The sequence below is a fragment of the Vicia villosa genome, unplaced genomic scaffold, assembly GCF_029867415.1.
Source record: "Vicia villosa cultivar HV-30 ecotype Madison, WI unplaced genomic scaffold, Vvil1.0 ctg.000004F_1_1_1, whole genome shotgun sequence".
Classification (NCBI taxonomy): domain Eukaryota; kingdom Viridiplantae; phylum Streptophyta; class Magnoliopsida; order Fabales; family Fabaceae; genus Vicia; species Vicia villosa.
The window spans coordinates 1,358,229-1,374,383 of NW_026704934.1; positions in this window are offsets into that span (position 1 = coordinate 1,358,229).

Here is a 16,155-nt window from a genome sequence, read left to right on the forward strand (position 1 = left end):
TTCTTTCAATACTTGGCATGCTAGATTAGGACATTTATCTGATCATGTTTTACATTCTATGCATAAATTTGTTCCAAATCTATTCTCCTTTAATAAAAATAGTCATGAATTCTGTAAAGTTTGTCCCCTTGCAAAATTTCATCGTTTACCTTTTATTGCACACAATAATCACACTACATCACCCTTTGATCTCATCCACTGTGATGTATGGGGGCCATTTGCCAAAGCCACATATGATGGTTTTCATTATTTCCTAACCATTGTTGATGATAATACAAGGTACACTTGAATTCATCTAATGAAATACAAGTCTGAAGCTCCTATGTTGATTAAACAATTTTTTAAGTTCATTAAAACACAGTTCAACACTACCATAAAAGGAATTCGAAGTGATAATGCCAAAGAGCTCGACTTGACTAGTTTTTTACGAGATGAAGGAGCTACACATCAGCTGTCTTGTCCACATAGGCCTCAACAGAACTCAGTTGTAGAGCGAAAACATCAGCATTTGCTGAATGTTGCTAGAGCACTTTTGTTTCAGTCTAAAGTTCCTTTGAGATTTTGGGGAGATTGTGTGAGTACAAGTGCATACTTAATCAATAGAGTTCCTTCTTCTGGATTGGATAACAAGTCACCATATGAGCTGATTCAAGGTAAATTACCTGACTATGAATCTCTAAGAGTATTTGGTTGTCTTTGCTATGCCTCTACGATTCCTGCATATAGGTCTAAGTTCACCCCTCGTGCATCCCCCTGTGTTTTTCTAGGATATCCTCATGGTGTTAAAGGTTATAAGCTCCTTAACTTAGACACCAGAAAAATCATGGTCAGTAGAGATGTCACATTCCAAGAGACCATTTTTCCATTCAATTCTATAGCTGACGATACAGTCCTGTCTAGTTTTTTTTCTGACACTGTATTGCCAAAGGCAATCACAGATTCCTTTTCTTATCAAGAACCAAACCCTTTGATCCATAATGATGATGAAGCACCACAGCTTGATGTGGATGCTGAAATGCCAAATTCACCTACTGCAGCTCAAAATAACAACCAAATCTTCCCTGTTGAGAATAATCAGCCACCTCAAAGGCCCATTAGAATACATAGGCCTCCAGCTTATCTTCAAAATTATCAATGCAGTGTCCAATATCCCATACAAAATTACCTAAACTATGATAACTTGCATCCCACTTATAAACAGTTTATAGGACAAGTGTCCAACATTTATGAGCCCTCTTTCTATCATCAAGCTGTATCTAGTCCTGAGTGGAGACATGCTATGGCAGAAGAAATTGCTGCCCTAGAGGCAAACAATACATGGACCATTCAAAGTCTTCCTAAAGATAAGAAAGCTGTGGGTTGTAGGTGGGTCTACAAAGTGAAGTACAGAGCTGATGGATCTTTGGACAAGTACAAAGCACGTTTAGTAGCTCAGGGATTCACACAACAGGCTGGTATAGATTTTCTGGATACATTTTCTCCTGTAGCAAAAATGACTACAGTAAGAATCTTACTTTCTATTGCTGCACAAAAACAGTGGAGTTTCATTCAATTAGACATTAATAATGCATTCTTGAATGGAGATTTATCTGAAGAGGTGTTTATGCAGCTTCCTAAAGGTTATCCAATCAAGGGGGAGAACCTAGTTTGCAAATTAAACAAGTCTTTGTATGGCTTAAGACAAGCATCTAGGCAGTGGTATCAAAAGTTCAGTGACACCCTCACATCTTTAGGTTTTCAACAATCTTCAGCTGATAATTCTTTGTTTACATGTGGCAAGGAATCTTCTCTTGTCATTCTACTAGTGTATGTAGATGACATTGTGCTTGCAGGACCAGATTCAAAGAGGTTAAAAGAAGTTGAGATTCTCTTGCAAAAACACTTTAAGCTGAAAGTTCTGGGAGATCTTCACTACTTCCTAGGCTTAGAAATTGCAAAATCAACTAGAGGGGTCCATCTTTGTCAAAGGAAATATACCCTACAACTTCTTAAAGATACAGGCTATCTTGCCTCCAAACCTATGACCGTTCCTTTAGATTCTACAATGACATTTAACGATACTGATGGAGAAATCCTTGAGGATGTTTCTGCTTATCGAAGGCTGATAGGGAAACTAATGTATTTGACAATCTCTAGGCCTGACATCGCCTATGCAGTAAATAAATTAAGTCAATTCATGCAGAAACCTCGCACCACTCACTTGACAGGGGTACGTCATGTTTTGCAATATCTTAAAGGCACACCAGGAAAAGGTTTATTTTTCCCAACCAAGTCTTCTTTTAGAATCACAGCTTTTGCTGATGCTGACTGGGGGAGTTGCAAAGTGACACGCAAATCCACCACAGGTTTCTGTGTTTTTTTAGGTGATGCCTTGATTTCGTGGAAGTCAAAAAAACAGCCTACAGTAGCAAGATCATCAGCAGAAGCAGAGTATCGAGCTCTAGCCTCCCTTACTTCTGAACTGCTATGGCTGAGGCAACTGTTACGAGCATTTGAAGTCAATTTGCAGTCGGTTATGGTGTTTTGTGATAGCATGTCAGCTGTCCAGCTCGCATCAAATCCTTTGAGCCATGAAAGATCTAAACATGTGGATATAGACTGTCATTTCATTCGCCAGCATGTGCAGAACAAGTTTCTCAAATTAATTCATGTGAAGTCCTCACAACAGCTAGCAGATCCCCTTACCAAAGCTCTTCCACGGCCACTGTATGAATTCCTAACATCCAAGTGGGGAATGGTGGACATATATCTTCCCACTTGAGGGGGAGTATTAGGAGTTTATATTTTAATACGTGTCAGTTTCCTATAGGGTAGATATATTTTCTTTTTCATTCTATAGTTTTTCATTGGATATATATAGATAGAATGTAATTGTTTGGAGTAACAGAATGATAACAAACTGTAACCACTTGATAATGAAAAGAGCTTTATCTTCATCTTCTTCTTTGCTCTGCAATTTTCTTATCTTTCACATGGTTCAAATCATGAATCTTTGATATATTCAATATTGTTCTTCATCATGAAAAATCAATAATAGAAGAATGTACAATTAAAAGTAATTAATTGTTACTAACTATTTTTGCACGGATCTTTGAGAGAAATTGACATAAATTATTAATGTATAAAACTTTGTCATTTTACATTAGGTGAATATTTTTTATTGGAATATATGAATTTGAGACAAAGAGTTGGTTTGGTTAACTTAAGTTTGAAACTACCTACTAAAAGTTCTAATTTTTTTTTCGGTTACTAAAAGTTAGATTAACCAACAAAAAGTTCTATTGTTGTACACAAATTACACTGATCAAGAGTAACCAGAGTTTTAACTTTTTTCTCTCTTCTTCCAATTTCGTTTTCGAATAGAATTATACGCTACATCAACTTTATGTAGGCTAGGGTTGGTAAATCTCAAGACAAAAATATCAAGAGATTCACTTGTAATATGTAACTAATATAAACTTGATGTGTGAATTTAAATGGTAGGAGATTTAATAGCACAATTTAACCCATTTTAAATAGATTTTTTTTTTTGTCAAATAATTTAGTGGTTAAGAATTTATCTTTTAAAGGTGAACAAATTGAATATCGCAGATTCAACATACGCCTCTGTATTTGATGTAACTGTATAATTATTAATTGAATTATTTTAATCAGACGGTTTTAAATAAATTATAATATTATCTTAAAATTTATTTTGAATTTAGCTTTTTATTACAATATTAGTTTATAAAGTGATGATTGTGCCTACAAATAAACATATTTTGAGATCATATTTTTTTAATGATATTAAAATTAATATATACATGACATTATATTTATATAATATGATAAATGTTTCAATAACTCAAAATCTAACTTAATAATAAACAAAAATAACTAATGACCATAATAATATATCATAATCATAAATTTGCATCCGAGGTATAAATTATCCCACTAAATCATAAAAAAAAAAGATAAAGCTAACATTTGTCATTCTCAATGCCCTTCTCAAGAGCACATGTTAAAAAATCTAAAGATAAAATTTGTATTGAAAAATATAATAAATACATTAATTATTAATTTTTAATTAATACAATGCATATTTTTTTTTATAAAAAAAATTCACATTTTTAGCTCTTAACAGGTAGCACTATTCTAAAAAAAATAGTTTCTAAAAAGAATCAAACAAACTTATAAAATTAAGACATAAATAAATAAAATTTCAAAAAGAAAACATACATCAAGACATAAAAATAAACTAGTAAATTTACATTTTAAAACCAGCATACGTTAAAACACATAAATAATTAAATTAAATATCTAAAAATATCGACCAAAATTTTATACTTTAAGGTCAAACCAATGTAAAATTGTAAATTAGTCCTAAAATATAAAGCTTATAAATTTTAATAGACTTTAGTTAAATTCGGAAGAATTTAAGAAAAAAGGAGTTTATATTTGAGTTAGATTTTATTTTTAAAAAAAAGGTATAATTAATAAATCATCTGATAATTTGTCAAATATTTTTGTAAATGATACCTAAACAAAATTGAAGTCTGTATACGGGAAAAAATCTTTTATTGATTTAAATATTTTTATATATGAGAAATGGTATTTATGATTAAATATTTTTTCCACCACAAAAATGGTATACGGGAAAAAATCTATTATTGATATAAATATTTTTATATATGAGATAATCAATTATTTATCTATTATTTATCATTAATGATTAATAACTAATACTAGTAATTGATAGCTTATAGGAGTAATTAATTAGCAATTTCTTTAGTTGATAAACATAAAAATAACATTAAAAAAACTATGTCTAATTAATAACTTAGTATTTATAATATAAGAAAACTCTATCTTTTTGAAGAGTTCCTGTCATGCTGCCAAGTGGCTTATTCTGAGAGTAGGATTCTGTTTTTCAATGTTGCTTATTGATGCGCCACGTGGACTGTTCATATATGAAGTTTTGTTCTTCCATCTTCCACTATGGATGTGTTACGTAATTAGCATTTGCGTGGTTCTGTCCATGCATCTTCCATTCTGCATCAGTTATGTAATGAGGACTTTATGTTCTTCTGTCCATTCAGCTTCTGCATCAGTTATGTAATGAAGAGTTTGTAACTGCTACCTTATACATAATCATTGTGTTATTTATAGCATTTGTGGCTTTCACTTTTCTGTAGTATCAGACCACTTTTACTTTGCTGCTTGTGCTAACTGGCTGTACGATATGGCGAGACCATTGACGAAAATCTGTGACATCAACGATAGCAAAGAACTTTGGAAAGTTTCTATTCGAGTGCACCACAAATGGAAAGTTGTTTCGAACAAGAGGGAGCATTTTGAGATGATTTTTGTTGACGTATCGGTAATGAAGTGGTTTCTTTGGTTGGTTTTTCCTATACTGTTTTTGGTTTGTTGTCAGTCTAATATTGTTTTTTGTGTTGCACAGGGTGGTGACATACATGTTGTTGTTCCTGCACCACATGCATCTCTATTTTATGAAAAATGGCATTGGATCATAGTTACACTGTTTCCAATTTTAAGGTTCAGCCTAATGTCGCGGCTTTCAGACCTTCGTCGCATAAGTTTTTATTGAAGTTTACCGCAGGCACAACGGTTACGGATGATAACAAGACTGAAATACCGCCAAAACCGCTTGTGTTTACTAAATTTACTGATATAATAACTGGTAACTTTAACAAGGATGTGCTAATAGGTAAAATATTGTACCTCTCTTCTGTTTTACAACGTTTGTTTTTTATGTGTTGTTTCATGTTAAGTTGTTTTGTGATGTATGTGTTTTAAGACGTCATTGGTATGGTGGAAAGTATTGGGTATTCTCAGACCACATCAGGTGTCCGGAAGCATCAGATTAACATGATGTTGCGGGACGACGAGTTTGTATTTATATATTTTGTGTAATTTATCGAACATATCTTATGTGACTATGTAGATGGACATGGTTTGTATTATTTCTTCAGTGACAATACTATCAATTGCACGCTTTGGGAATCCTATGCTAAACAATTCCTCAAGTTCAAACAGGAGCATGGAGATGATTCTGGTCCTATGTTTGTCATGCTTCAATATGCCAAAGTCAAGGAACAGGGTTAGTAATTGAGCAAGCTTGGTGTAAGATATCCTCATATTTTGAAATAGAAAGTTATGTAACACTCTATTTGTATAGGAAAGTTTCCATTGTCCGTGTCAAACACGTTTAATGTCACTCTGCTTGGTCTGAATACTGATTTGCTGCCGATGAAAGAATTTATAGAAAGGTATGCTCCCTGAATATGCCCTTGTGTGGGTTCCATTTTTATGTGATGCGATGGTCACACTAATGTCTTCCTTTGACATCATTCCGAAGGAGTCCATGATTACTTTGTCTGGGCAGGAGGGTTCCAATTCGCAGCTTTCAGCGCAGAACTCTGAAAATCAACAGTTGACTCCTGTTCAGAAATTGCTTTCAAAGGCCGTTATTATGCCTATTGGGGATATCATAAAACTTAGGACTGTATGTTTCCAAGTTGTTTGCAATTTATCGTGATTTATTATATATTGCCATTTTTCCGTTGCATTGGACTGTGTATCGTATTTTTCTTTTGTTCCGTTATTGCAGATTACATTTTGTGCGACTGTTGGAGAAACTAAAATGCTGGTGGCCTCTCCCTATGGCTGGTATTATCGTGGTTGCCATGCTTGCTCATGTATTGCGCGTGGTGACAGACCTCCGTTTGAGTGTGAGGCTGGCCATTTCACTGAGGCAGAGATTTTTAGGTTCGCATACTTGTCATATGATTTACGTTATTTCATTTAAATGTGTGATCGTCAAGATACGTGACACTGAGCTGTTTGTGTGATCTATGTATACTGCCAATGTAGGTATAAGATTGAGATTGAAGTTACTCATGCAGGGAATAGCTGTAACTTTCTATTTTGGGACAGAGAGTGTGAGCTTCTTTTGGGATTGTCTGCTTCTCAGCTGCGTCATACAATGATTAAGGTATTTCCATTTACATACTGTCCGAAAAACATAGACAATTATGCCAGACTTAAATGATCATTGGCTTGCATTCTTGTACAGACTGGCATTCATGATCCATTGAATTCCCACTGGCATTGGATCAGATGTTGGATTGCAAGATGGCTTTCAAAATCAAGTGGCAACCACGGTGGAAGAATGCCTCGGTAGTTATGCTATTGAAGAATGACCCTTTTGCGAAAGAGCTTGCTGATCAGCTTGACACAGATGAAGTATTTGAATTTAATCATTGCTTTTTGATTTCGAAGCCTTTTATAATATATGTTTTTTCATGATAATATATTTTAATTTACTCTTAATAGGAGGTTGTAACTATAAACTCCATTCCGGCTGACCAGCTCGAGGTATTTATGTTTCTATATGATTTTGGTTTCTTAGTAGTTGAAAGTTAATTCATTTTAAACTGTCTTTGCGCATATTATGATTTTGTAATATATTTCCAATGATTTGTAGATGAAACAACCCGGTGTTGAAGCAACGGGCACTGTTCTTTCAGAACCTGATTTTGTCGTCGTAAGCACATTTAATGGACTGAAATGTACTCCAATTTGATTGTGCTGATCAACATCAATATTGTGTGATGTTTGTTCACTTATGTAACAGGATCTTGATGTGACTTCGACGCATAACACAGATCCAATTACTCCTACTGGCAAAAGACAGTTTCCAAGCGCATCAAGTGAGTCGCATATGATTTACACTATATTTTTCAAACAGCCCTTCATATTCATCATCTGAGCTAGCATATCTGGTGTATCATAAAAAATATTACAAACTGTCTTTCAAATAAACAAAATACATGCCCTAAAAACAAAATACTTACACAAATTTAGCCTTCGCAGATTTTCCCTTCACCCCCTCTCCAGCAACAGTCACACCATTTCCCTTCCCACCATCAAATTCTAAACAACTGCATATGAAAAACAATCACAATAACATAAAAACAATATCAAAACATACACAAATGCAGAAAATAGAAAGACCTTAAATTGAAAACAATTCTTGCACACAACTATATAATATATCAAAATATTACAGACTTTATAAACTTAGAACATACTCACTAATTTTAAATGTTTTACCATTTGAAATCACTGGGTACAGATGTTTGTACGTCTGATTTGTCAAGAACAACAACGGCTTCTCCTTCCTTATTCATTCCTATGTCATCACCCCCATCCTTAATATTATCAACATCAACTGGTTCCACCATATAGCAAAATTCTTCAAAGGATATCAACTTACACTTCTTCCCAGTCTTCTCCTCATGCTCTTCCTCAGCGTAAAGGTAGTCAGCATATAGCTCTTTTAGCTTTGAATCATAGATACTGACAACCTTCTTAGATGAACAACTGCATGCATACCGAACATTATTAGCAATGTGGCTCAATAAATTAGATAATGATTAAATCTACACGATCAAGAGAACCACACGAATGGGTACCAAACAAAAACAGTGCATGAACAACTACAATATTCTACTGCCGATTATATATCACAACACCCCTATGAACTCCATATCTACAATACTACAGACTTCTTTCTAAAACAAACGGCAACCACAAAATCGTGGACGAAAAACACCCATGCAAGAAGAAATATACAGTGTCGCTATTACAGATGAAAATCACACCATAGGCGTACCTTTCATCTTCCACTTTCCGGTCGGACCTCGCCATTGTTGTGCTCTGCGAAGTAGTAAGCAAACCAGTTTCCGAAATGACCAACAACCTAGGAAACTTCTATTTCAAAAGTACTTCTAAAGTCTGTAAACGAAAGAGACAAAATGCAGTGTACCACTACTGACTCTTGGTATCCTATTATGTTTCCAAAAACTTTCTATAACTGTTGGGATTCATTAAATATATTATTTAATTATTATAACACACGTGATATATTTGTGATGTATGGACTATGGACCCTTCATCATGTAGTACCTTTTTATGCATTTCATTTTATTAAATACAACAAATTTACATTTTTGTTATTGGAAAATAAATTAATATTACCACGATTAAACATTACATATTTAAAACAATTTCTTTTACTTCTAATATTACACATATTAATACATACTTTACATACTGTCCCAAAACATACACAATTAAAAAAGACTTGGTTTGCATACTTAAAATAAATAAAAAATATTATTTATCATACACTCACACCTATTTACAAAACTTTTAATTAGACAAAAAAATTATTAATTGAACAAAATGACCCAGCACCAACAGGTACCCGTGCGCATGCACGGGTATCGCACTAGTTTTCATTATCTTTATATACTATTATTAAATTAACTTTTATTCAAAAAAATTATAGAGAAAGGTCCGAATGACATAAGGAGAGAATTGAAGAAGCCTTGCAATAATAGATTATAATATATATATATATATATATATATATATATATATATATATATATATATATATATATATATATATATAAAATAAACATAAAAATAGATATTTTGTTGTGGATTAATGGAAAATTAATCTTATAGTATAATCAAAGAACTCAAATTGTGTAGATACTTCAAAACATATTGATGGGTCATAGGATGCTTTCAAGCATGAAAAATTAGAATCTTTAGACCATGTGCAATGGGTGTGTTTAGTTGAACTCAACATGCAAAATCTCTTCCAATGGGTGTTTAGAGTAGTGTTGAGTGTGAGGTGGAAGAGAGAGGTGTTGAGAAAACTCAAAACAATTGAGACTGACGCAGGGGGCATGTGGCAGTTTGTGATTGGCTGACCAAATTTTTATCTATTTAATACTTTGAACTCAATTATTTCGTTGCAAATTATTTTTTTATTTTTTTACCAAAATTCATGATTTTTTTTTCTCTATAAATAGAGACTTGGTTCATTTGATTTGGACACAGAAAAAAAAATCAAGTTTTTCACTATCTTAATCTTATTATTATCTTTCTATTAGTGTTTACTTTACTTGTGTGTTGTATTTTAATTTAATTTAATATGATTTGTATCGTATCCAATTATTTAAATACATTTTGTTTTTATTACAAAAAATTAAAAAATAAATTGTTAAGTATTTATTATTTTAATTTAATTGTAATCGATAATTGTAATTTTATGTAATTATAAAAATAAAATTTAAATAAGAATATGAAAATAAAAAGTGGTGGGGTAGGGTGTTGAGTGAAAAACCATTGGAGAAGGTAAAAGTTGAATCAGTGTTGAGTTATTAGGTGGAAGAGAGAGAAAATGATGTGGAGTGTTGGGAGTTGAAAAAGTGGGTGTTGAGTGTTGAAACCATTGTAAATGGTCTAAGTAAGAAATGAAAAAGCAAGAATAGGGGAACACATAAAAGAGCATAGGGCATGTGCCTCACTCCTTATCAAATGGGGTACGTTATGCCAGTAACCCACGATGCTAAACCCCACTCTGTTTTTCTTTTCTCAACAACCAAACCTCTGCTCCCTTTTTATCTCGTCTCAATTACCAACTTTGCATCATATTTAGCTCAAAAGAAAATCACTTTTTATATAATTTTGTTTGTCTCAATTACCAACCTTGCTTACTTTTACTATGCTTCCCGTAAAAGAACATGAACAAAGAAAATGAAAACGATATTGTTATTTGTTTATTATTATCTTCTAGCTGTCTATCAATCTAGGGGTTAGTTACCTTGAAGAATTTTCTTTTATACCTTTATATTACTTTAACCAAAGATAAACGAAACTTAAAAGTTTGGTTAGGTATTGTTAATTTGTAGTAGAAATTATTGAAAAAAATAAATTAAGTTAAAAGTTGACATGACATTGTATAGTTATATATTATATAATATTGGATTCTCACGTTAAGATTTCATGTCTTTAGTTCCTCGATTGATCAAGCGGTATGAAGTTTTGTTTACGTGGTATGTCCACATGAATTTTCTTTTCTTTTTTAAAATTCACGTGAAAATTTTTTTAAACATATTTTTTTAATAAATTTTTTTATTATAATTGTATTACTGTTTATATTATGAGGGTGGTAAATCAAAATTTTCTAACATTACATGGGTAAAATACATTTTTTTTTGTTTTGGATATAAAACAATTATCTATTTGAATTTTATCATTTAAGAGTTCTGATGTCAGGGGGGACGGCCGAAAAAGAAGGCGGCCCGATCGCCGGCGACATGCTCAACATGAACGATGAGAGACAATCATGGTACACCAATTAACGGCGTAACACAAAGGGAGAATGATTCAAAGCAAGGAAGTAACACAAAGAAACGACAATTAGGGTTTAGGGAGAAACCGACTTCTTCTAGGATTGAAGTGGAGATTGAAGAAGCTACTGTTAAATCAGAGATGTGATTCTAGGAAACCTCGTTGATTATGTACGTCATTGAGGCTTCCATGACCATGAGTGTTGTGAAGAATTATATGCTCAGATACTTGAATTTCGTCCAAATGCCTGCTATGTACTAGAACGAGGAAGGATATTTCATCCTCAAATTCAAAACGACGCAACATATGGATGCAGTGATGATGAAGGGCCCTTATAGGGATCAAACTACCAAATTTGTCTCTCCATTTGTGGGGAGCTAGGAGCTTGGTAAAGATAGCGAGCGTTATTGGTAACCATATATTCACAGATGAGTGCATATCGGGTAAACTAAGAGTAACCTATGCCTGAATCTTGGTGGAAGTGGATGTGACACAGGAATTACGTGAAACGATCACCATCAAGGATATTTAGGGATGGAAAATTCAGCAAAATGTGGAGTATGAATGGAGGCCTCAATACTGTGATAAATGTCAAAAGGTAGGTCATAAGTGCCATAAAGAGAATAAGCAAACTATTAAGGAATGGAAACTGAAATAGGTGAACACACAACAACCTGGAGCAACTGAGAATAAGCAAAGAAGCATAAACGATGAAACTCCAAATGACGCAAGCAAATGGATTGCAGTTAATAGGGGGCTGAGAGACACAGGAAATCGAATTATGGAAGGAGTACCAAGTAACCAGTTTACATGTTCTAATAGATTTGGCTCCTTAAGGATTTGGGACGACCCTTTAAAGGATTCCTTACTGAATAAATGATAATTTCATGAAATATTATGGGGCTAAATAAGACACAGCCATGAATAGAGAGTGGCAGCAGGCAGTGCAAACACATAAATTCAAAACAAGGACAATATTTTATTTCCAAAAATGTAATTTAATTAAATATTCAACTAGATAGACTGATAGAGAGAGAGGGAGTGAGAGAGAGAGAATCAACCTAATGCTTACAAGTTTCACCACAAGAAAGAAATCTTCGTCGAATTCATAACCTTGTACTTGATGAAATTCTTTGGCCACTAACATGGCTTATTTACACATCCATTTAAGTTTTATTTTATCCTAAAAACCCATTTAGAAACAACAGTTTTCCTATATGTTAGGAGAGTAGCCATACTCCAAATAGTATTATGTTGTGGGGCATCATATTCAGCGTGCATAATGGCCTTTCATTAGGAGTATGAGAGAACTTATTTTGTTGGACATGAGACTCCAAACACAAAAGAGGATGGGTGGATTGTATGAGATTAAAAATTCATTTTTAAAACAAAATCTTTTACATAAACTAAGTTTGAAAAGCTTTTATAAAACAAACAGAGTAAAAGCAACAAAAACAATAAAATGGAAAAGTAAAAAGTTAAGGGATGTGAAAAATGCGCCATAGAATTATAAAGGTTCGATCTTAATGAAGTGACTTACTCCTCTCTCCAAGAACTCTTTATTAAGAATTTTCAATATGATGTGAGCTTTTTACATGTTTTGCCCACGAACCTCCTTTTATAAGGATTGAATTTTTTTTTCAACGACTAACTTTCCAACCAAGACAAATTTTTAACTTCCCTTCTTTTGTTGTAACTATGCCCAGAATATTAAGGTATTAAAATCAAACGAAGTGAGTTAAGTGACGAGAAATCATGTGTAACTATTTTGTAAAATAATCATGATATAACAAGATTCATTATAGGTTCAATCAAGGATTAAACACATGAAAAGGAAAAGGATTTGAAGGGTGCTTAATTGTTGCTCTTATCATAATTATCACCTGTTAGCTTAATTTAGCTAATTTTACAATTATTCTCACAACAAATTCATTTGTGCTATGCGCACCAGTGTTTATAAATTTCGCAAACTTGTCGAAATAAAAATCTCAATGGAGGCTGTATAAATTTACTCCCCACTTATACTTTTTAATTGACACAAATTATATTACACTTCTATTTAAAGTCTAACAAAATGACGTCGTTGACGACAATTATTGATTATTTTAAAAAGGTCATACTAGGCCATTGTACTTAACTTTAATTTTTTAACTTTAATTTTTTAACTTTATTTTTCTAACTTTAAACTAAAAAATATACCAAAAATAAATTTCTTATTTTATTTAAAATTTTAATTTAACCTTTTTTAAGGATTTTATTCTCCTTTAATTTGATCTTTTATTTAAGAATTTTGATTTCCTTTAATAAATCATTTATTTATAGATTTTTTTCTTATGCTTTTATTAAGATATTTTTATTTAAATTTAGATTATATTTTTATTTTTTATTTACATTAGAATAAATAAATAAATAATACTACCATGTCCTCTATGTATTTTCAATTATACTTTACTACTAACAAATTTCTCTCAATTATATATATATATATATATATATATATATATATATATATATATATATATATATATATATATATATATATATATATATATATATATATATATATATATATATATATATATAGGGCATATCATATGAGAATGATATATTTATATGAGAATGTGAGAATGAATCTGAACCATTGAATTTTAAAATAAATGGTGGAGATTATGGATGAATCTTTTTTTTCTCTCTCCTACCTCATTTATTTCAAAATGTAGGAGAGAGAAAAAAAAGATTCACCCATAATCTCCACCATTTATTTTAAAATCCAATGGTTCAGATTCATTATCACATTCTCATATAAATATGTCATTCTCATATATATATATATATATATATATATATATATATATATATATATATATATATATATATATATATATATATATATCCTTCAGTATGAATGACTAGCGTAAGTAAAACAAAAATATTAAATCTTTGAAATATAGCTTATATAATTTAAAAGTGAGATGAGATTTTTTAGAAGAAATCATTATATTAAATATTGTGAGGCGCCTGATATAGGGGAAGAAGAGCAATTTTTTTGATATGGAGTAAGAAAATACTTTGAGTAAAATTTTGAGATCTAATAAAGTTACCTTTGATAATTTTGACACTTATTGTTGAAAAAATTGTGAGCTCAAGAAGAAGTTGGTTGAGATAAAGTATTGTGTCTGCGTCACTATGGTAGAAGAAAAAAACTGGAAAAAAAACTATTAACATGGGGAATGAGTTAAGAGTAGGGGTGGCAAACGAGCTTGTCTACTCTATTTAGGCCCGCCCCGCAAAAGTCTGCTAAAAATGGGGCAGGGCATGGTGGACATACTTGAGAATGTGGAACTAAAACCTTGGATTGCCCTACAATAAAAGTGAGAGCGGGGCGGGCCCGTTGGAACTGCTCCTTTTAGGCCTAAAAATACCAAAATTTATGTAAATTCACGTGATCTTAAAAGTCCGTAAAAAAGGGGGGTTGGGCGGGGGCATATTAGATGGTACGGGCATGCCCAACAGAACGGACCCGTTTTGCCACCCCTAGTTATGAATGAAATAGGCATCTCTAGGGTGGCAAAACGGGCCGTCCGTCCCGCCTCGCCTTATGCCCTCTAAAAAAAGGCTGGGAGGGAAAGGCCGTCAAGTCAAAATGGACCTAAAAATTATGCCCGCCCCGCCAAGGTGACTGATAGGCGGGCATGCCCGCCTAATTTTTTATTAATTCATTTATATTTTTTTTAATAAATTAATAGACTTTTTTACCTTTCAATTAAATTTTTCATTTATTTTTTAAAATATTTTTTATAAACCATCTCTTTAACAAATTCTACTTAAAAAATGTTAAATAAATGTATAAATTAAACCATCAACAATTAAAATTACTAGATTTAACTAAAAAATGGCGGACTTAAGGCAGGATTGGTTGAACGAATAAGCGATGCGGGCTTCGGCAGGCGGCGGGTTTTGGCGGGGCAAGCGTTGGCAAGGGAGAATGCAATACATTATTAGGGATCCATCCCTAATCACTTGTAAAGTTCAATTATCCTCTTTATAGTATATTGGCCATGAATTCCTTAAGGAAAAGTGGCTACTTCCCTTAGATTAAGTTTTTCTAAATGAATTTTCCCTTACTAATTTGAACCATGTGCGTGTTTATATTTGCTCTCCGTAATGAGGAGCTTCTTATAGTTATTCAATACTATATTATGCTTAATGTTTTTCCCATATACGGAATTAGGGGAATCAATCAAGATAGAAATTGAGAACTAATTGTGGATTTTTTTATCGGAATTAAATATTTTTTGGAAGTTGTTTATGATTTCTAGACATATGACATACTTGGTCTTGACATAGGTATTATATGTTCGATCAAACATTCATTGATTGTGACTTCGCCCAAGGCATTCAGAGATTACTCATCTACATCACAATAAAATCAATGTTAATGTTACAATTAGATCTTAAATTTATGTTTTAAATAAGATTAATCACAACAATAAATGCTAAAAAAACTACTTTATATCTTCACCATAGGCGTTGAAATTGAAATTAATATATGCATCAAGCCACGAAACTTGATTGATGCTCGGTCATTACATCTTACATAAAACTTTTAGCATACTACACTGATTTTTGTGTTAAGTGTGACTGAAAGCAATATTACTTTCTTATCATGGGGAGTCAACTTGAAAATGTTTTCTCACATGTTTACAAAAAAACACTATAAGAACAAAGAAGGAGGGTTTGTTTCAGTGGAATGGGCTAGGGTTGTGTCTTGTTGGATTGGGAGAGGGTCAGTATGATATGATAAATGTATTGTAAGGTTCGCTCACTGACAGATCCAATAATGCAAATCAAGCTCGATGAACCAATCAGAACCGACCCGAAAACCCGATGAACCAATTTGAATCAAGACGTGAGCTTGATGATCTGAACCGGCCAT